Source organism: Myotis myotis, unplaced genomic scaffold (genome assembly GCF_014108235.1).
Source record: "Myotis myotis isolate mMyoMyo1 unplaced genomic scaffold, mMyoMyo1.p scaffold_m19_p_5, whole genome shotgun sequence".
Lineage (NCBI taxonomy): Eukaryota > Metazoa > Chordata > Mammalia > Chiroptera > Vespertilionidae > Myotis > Myotis myotis.
In genome coordinates, this window is record NW_023416357.1 from 82,217,223 (window position 1) to 82,224,121 (window position 6,899).

At 43.6% G+C, this 6,899-nt stretch overlaps 1 pseudogene; it reads left to right on the forward strand.

Annotated features, from left to right (window-relative positions):
* Window positions 1-351: 351 nt before the first annotated feature.
* LOC118656542 lies at window positions 352-2,187 on the forward strand (annotated as a pseudogene).
* The last annotated feature ends 4,712 nt before the right edge of the window (window positions 2,188-6,899 follow it).

Here is a 6,899-nt window from a genome sequence, read left to right on the forward strand (position 1 = left end):
CTTGGCAGCGCAGGTGAAACACTGGGAGCCGTTTGTGTTCGGTCCAGCATTGGCCATGGACAAGATGCCAGGACCTGTATGTTTCAGGACGAAGTTCCCATCCTCAGATTTCTCCCATGGATGGACTCGCCGCCTGTGCCATTATGGCGTGTGAAGTCACCACTATGGCACACAAATCCCGGAATAATTCCGTGAAAGCAGGAACCTTTAGAACCAAGTCCTTTCTCCCCAGTGCTCAGAGCACGGAAGTTTTCTGCCGTCTTTGGAACTTTGTCTGCAAATAGCTCGAAGGAGATGCGGCCCAAGGGCTCACCGTTGACGGTGATGTAGAAAAACACGGTGGGGTTCACCATGGCTGGTCACGGGCGGCTTCGGGGCGGCAGCGTCTGCAAAGCTAAGTGCTTTCTTTATAGTGGATAAATCTGGCAGACACCACTTTAGCCATATTGTCAAAGTTAACTAACCATTAGTGGGATAATGGGATAAACTGACCTCAGGTGCCTCCTGATGTGAGGGGATGATGCCGAGTGTTCAGAAAAAAAGCATATATGGATATATGTATGGATCGATATATATGGATATATAGATAGATATATAGATAGATATATGGATATGTGTATATGTGTATGTGTGTATATGTGTACATACATATATAGACACATATTTACACAAGTGTAAAGTGATACAAGAGAGAGCATGTGTAGCAAATGATCACATTTGCTGAATCTGGGTAAAGGGCAAACAGAATTTCAAACCCTCTCTCGCCCTGGCAGGGGAGCTCAGTTGGTTAGAGTGTCATCTCGATAAGCCAAGGTTGCAGGTTTGATCCCTGGTCAGGGCACATACAAGAATCAGCCACTGGATGAGTGGACCAACAATCAATCAATCAATCAATCAATCAACCTCTTTCTCTCTTTCTCTCGCTCTCAATTAAAAATATTTTAAAAATAAAAAAGTTAAAAATAAACTCTCTCTAAGTCAGATTCAAGTGAAAGAGAAGACAATGGGATCCAATTTCAGAAAAAGGCTATTAACAAGTTTTCAAAAGCAACTGCTGAAACAAAATACAAGGTTACTTGGCATAAAGCAAACCAACAAAAGAGCTGTAAGATCTTTGAAGAAAATTTTGTGAAACTTTATTGAAAATCATCAAAAAATACCTAAATGCAAAGAGAGATAGTCCCTATTCATGGATGGGAAATGCAATATCATAAAAGATATTTTCCCCAAAATTAATCTATCATTTCTATAAAAATTCCAACAGGTGTGTGTGTGTGTGTGTGTGTGTGTGTGTGAGAGAGAGAGAGAGAGAGAGAGAGAGAGAGAAACCTGAGAAACTGATTCTAAAATTTATATGGAAAGGCTAAGGAAGCTAAGACTTTTGAAGAAAAAGAACTGGGAGCATTTGAGATCTGGCTCCTGCCATATATAGTAAGTTTGAATCAAATAAATTCTTATAAAAATTTTCTACAAAGTTGGACATTTCTTACATCAACATTTACTTGATGCAATTGGCAAAATTCTAAAGAAGTATACCCAGGACCACCCTGCAGGCCCAGACCCAGTGCCAGGTACAAAAAGGGTCCATTGTGCCCCACTGGCTCTCCATGTAGACAAAGGCATGAAAAGTGGACGGAGAATTACATTCACTGAGGAAGCAGACCAGACCCCAGGAGTGGAGTCAGGAGACGTAGTTCTTTTGCTACAAGAGAAAGAGCATGAGGTGTTCCAGAGGGATGGCAACGATTTGCACATGACATACAAGGTAGGACTTGTGGAAGCCCTCTGCAGGTTTCAGTTCACATTCAAGCACCGTGATGCACATCCGATCGTGGTGAAATACCCCCCTGGCAAAGTCATTAACCAGCGTGTGTCCATGTGGCTCGAGGTGAAGGAATGCCACAGTATTGTAATCCCTTCATGAAAGGTGACCTTTACATAAAGATTGATGTGCAGTTTCCTCAAAACGACTGGATCAACCCCGGCCAGCTTTCTGAACTAGAAGACCTTCTGCCATCCAGACCAGAAGTCCAGAACATCATCGAAGACACAGAGGAAGTAGAGCTCCAGGAATTCAACAGCACTCGGGGCTCTACAGGCAGGCAGAGGCGCAAAGCCTACAGCGACAGCTCCTATGAGGAAAGCAGCAGCCACCCTGGATCAGGAGTGCAGTGTGCCCATCAGTAAACCGCCCTCATGTGCCCTGGTTGGTTTTCAGCCATCCTGCTGGAAGGTCTGGTCAATTCAAATGAACAGATGGACATTTCCTGGTCTATGTGTAACTTTTAAAATTGGTACAGTACCACCCGGTCAGTGTGGCTCAGTGGCTGAGCATTGACTTATCAAATAGGAAGTTATGGTTTGATTCCCCATCAGGGCACATGCCAGGGTTGTGGGCTTGATCCCCACTGTGGGGCATGCAGGAGGCAGCTGGTCAATGATTCTCTCTCATCATTGATGTTTCTATCTCTCTCTCCCTCTCCCTTCCTTTCTGAAATCAATAAAAATATCCTATATAATAAAAGCATAGTATGCAAATTGTCTCCTCAACCAGGATTTCATCTGGGAGTTCTACCAGGGGGCGGGGCTAGCCAGGGGAAGGGCAGCTGGCAGCTGCTAGGGACCCTACCAGTGTATGAATTTTGTGCACTGGGCCTCTAGTATTTTTTTATAAATAAAATAAAATTGGTATAGTATCTACAAAGTGTATAATTTAAACTAATTACAAAGCTCTACATCAGGGGTCCTCAAACTTTTTAAATAGGGGGCCAGTTCACTGTCCCTCAGACCGTTGGAGGGCCGGACTATAGTTTTAAAAAAAACTATGAACAAATTCCTATGCACACTGCACATATCTTATTTTGAAGTAAAAAAACAAAACGGGAACAAATACAATATTTGTATTTGCATGTGACCCGCGGGCCGTAGTTTGAGGACCCCTGATCTACATCTTCATCTGACTGTTCAGTAGCAGAGGAAAGCACTTGAGGAAGCAAGACTTACACTCAAGTTCCAAGGTTCAGTCTTGGACATCTGTGCTCGGTTTCCATCAGTTTCGTGTAGATTCTTTTGTTCCCATATTTGAAATTCAAAGCCCACACTGTAAAGTTTGTGTGCATTCTGTCTTGAAGCTTTGTGTGTTTGGCTGTACCTGCATAATAAGCTGCTACAACTAGAATAAATGATTTCAAAACCTGTATCTCGTTTAGGTGCATGGAAATGGGCTTTGCACACAGTAGGTTTGGAGCTGACTGGGAACAATGGAAAATTACATCAGCTGTGGTGGTCATGTTATTGGTTTGGTGTTTTTTTTTCTTGTTTTTTTAATCATCTTGTGAAAGATTTCAAAATTCAATAATAAAAAGCAGTTGGTGTAAAAAAAATATATAGGACTTTTCCTTTCTGCCTGTTTCCCTGTGAAGACAAAACAGCTGGCATGTAATAGAGACAAACTGGGCAGCTGGAATTTGCCAGACATGCCTATGTACATGCCACCATTCGTTAATTCTGTAGTCAGACTTTTGCTGGAGGGACCCTAATGGACTAAGATTTGTTATACTGCTTTGTTCACTGGGTGAAGTGAAAGGAAATTTAGGGGTATAAATGGAAAGGGGCTCTGGAATATGTGGGAAATATTTCATTATCTCATTGTTAAATGTCAAGCAATATATAAAATTTTCAGCCCACTTGACAGACTATGTGACCTTGACTACAGCTAAGGAGATTGATAATTTTCAAAGTTTTTGTACAATGTTTTGGCTTTTTATTATAGAGCGTTAAAAAATTACCTTAAAAAGTAAGTGCCTATGTCCATTGGTTATGCTTATATGCATGCATACAAGTCCTTCGGTTGATCTCTTACCACCCCCCTCCCGTCCCCCAACCCTCCTCAGCCTTCCCGCTGTAGTTGACACTGGCGGGTAGGGGAGGCCAGGGGAATGTCAAGCAGGGGGATAAAGAGGAGACATATGTAATACTCTTTGTAATACTTTAAGCAATAAAACAAAATTAAAAAAAAAAAAGTAAGTGCCTAAAGTAAAAAGGAAATCCACTCCCTCCCAGCCCCAACCATTGTTAGCAGTTTTGGCGAGTCCTTCCCGGCGTTTTCTTCTCGGCATATATAGAAGCATTTCAAATACACTAACTAAATGCAATGTGGATTGGATCCTGGAACAGAAAAAGCACACGAGTGGAAAAGCAGGTAGTTATTAATATTAACCAAATAAAGTCTGGAGTTTCGTTAACATTAATGTATCCAGGTCAATTTATCAGTTTTCACAAATGTATCATGGTTATGTAAAAAAGTTGTTAACATTAGGGGAAACTAGACAAAGAATACGTAGGAACTCTGTGTAGCTTTGGGGCAACTTTTCTGTACACCTAAAATTACTCCAAAAGAAAAACTTTATTTTAAAAATATACTTTAGAATGGGGATCATATTCTACACTATTATGCAAATTGATTTCCCACATAACAAGATGTGGGGACATCTTTCATGCTGAAAATCACTATTTTTTGTGGCAATAGAACATCATTATATGGATGCACCACAGTTTATTCAAGCAGTAGCCTCTTGCTGAACATTTAGATGGTTGCAATGTTTCCACTGCTACAAACTTGAACTTCCTTGTACATCTATCTTTCCATGGTTGCATGGATATTTCTGTAAGACCAATTCTTAGAAGTAGATTTGTGGGTCAAAAGTATGTATATATTTAAATGTGGTATTGAAACTGATTTGTTGGTATTTTGTGGTATAAATGTGGCATGTACCTCGAAGTTCTTAATGGGGAATGTATCTAGTTATCGTGCCTATTTAGTCTTGATTTCCTTGTTCAATATGAGTACCGTTTCTATCTGGATGAGACATAGGTCAAGAATCCTGTCCTGGGATGTGGGAAAGGGAGGCCTCCACATCTGTTCCTGTCAGGCCCCCATCAGGGGACTTGGGTGGTGTTCCTGTTATCTGCTCAAGATCCCAAGACTGTAAAGGGCTCCAGAGGGCGCACGAGGACATTTGGCCGCGCCTCCGCGCCATCTATGAGACCAGCCCAACCCCAACTCCTCATCAGCACAGACCAGGAGATTGGGTCTACGTCAGAAGGCACCGCCGGGAGACCCTAGGGCCACGTTGGAAGGGTCCCTACATTGTGGTGCTGACGACCCCCACCGCTCTCAAGGTAGACGGCCTCGCGACCTGGGTCCATCCTGAAAGACTTCATCACCAAATGGAGCATCGATGGAGATCAACGCAACCTGCTCAAGCTCAAGCTACGGCGTGCTCGACCTGCCTGATGCCGGTAACATGACTTGGGATCACTCCTGTCACCAGGAGCCCCCACAATACTGTGTAATGATGTCTGCATCTTCATGGACATGGATCCAAAGAGACAAGGACAATTTATAGGATCACATGTTTAGTAGCAGATTTGGCTGCCTGAAGCAGCCATGATGCCAATGTTATGTTTCATTGTATTGATATGTTATATTAACCTTTGATTCTTTTGCAGGTTTGAATGTATGTTGGTTATCCTGAAAGGGGACTGTGTGCAGTGACCCCCAAAAGTAAAGGGTGCCTAGCTGCCAAGAGGGCAGGTGCCCAACTGGGCAGGGAAGGGTGCCCATCAGGTTTTGGTCTCTTTTGAGAGACAGCTAACAGTTGGCAGCCTGTAATACTGTCTTGCAGGCCTGAGTCACCATGCCATGTCAGGGGTAGTAAAGCTGGAAAAAGCCTGTTTAGAATAGAAGGTCTGAGGCATGGTTATGCATAGAAAGAAGGTTTTATGCCAACAGTTACTGTTTTGTTTTAAATCCATGAAAAGGAATTAGCAAGGAAAGTCAGAAAATCTTAGAGTAGATCAGTATGTTTTTCTCCTTATGTAATTCCTCCGAAATCTGGCAATGCTAAATAAGTATGTTTCTTTGCATAGATTCAGTAAGACTGGTTCCTAATAGTGGTTTTATTAACGGAAAACTTTGACTGGAGTATCATGTTTCGAAGAGCCCTATCTGAGCTCTAAAGACTTGAAGCCAGTAAAAATGCCACGAAGAAAGCCTGGTATCCTGCTTGGGAGCCCTGAAGATGGCTGGCGCTGGAGCGTCAGGCTGATGCCCTACCATCACTGGCGGTTGGTAAGAGTAGAAGGGGAGCAGTAAAGATGCCTCTGCATCCCTGCAGAACCCCACACACTCTGGGCCGCAACAAGTAGGAGGGCTACTGAGATGGGCCTTAAAGCCTGGAGTGTGGGCTCAGGTGGAGTTGCTACAGGTGAGGGATTCACCTAACTCAGCAGATACTGCAGGCAGGCCTGATGGCAGCTGGATGGCTTGGCTTCCTGGCCCTACGGGGCACATTAAGGTTCAACCATGAAATTCCAGCAAAGGTAGTCAGTTACCATTCTTGTTGTGTTTATGCAAACATCAGGAATCTTGATTTGGCTTTTTGATAGTCATGGAGGAATTTTAAGAAGAAAAATCCTGTTTCAATAGAAGTTGTTCTTTCCCTTCCACCGGGCCATTTGTTAAGCTTATAGGGATAGTTCAGTTGATAGTTCTGTGTGCCCAGTATGGGCCTCTAGCAATGGTGGAATAGAAATGCAGTCCGTCTCATGATTGAGCCGGAAGTTCCAAGACAAGGGGGGGAATGAAAGGGCGAGGAGTACGCCCTCCACCTTGCCCCAGGGTAAGGGCTACGCCCTCCACCTTACCCCAGGGTAAGGGCTATGCCCTTCATCTTAACTTGGCCATGTGCTCAGCAAGCTTCTTCCCGGAAGATAGTCAAGGGAAGTGCACGCCATCACTATGACCACATCCTGTGTACTCGCGCCTGGCCAATCAGCAGGGCCCACAGTCCTTTCTCCTCCCCTTACCCCAAACCCCTATAAAACCTCTCTCCACA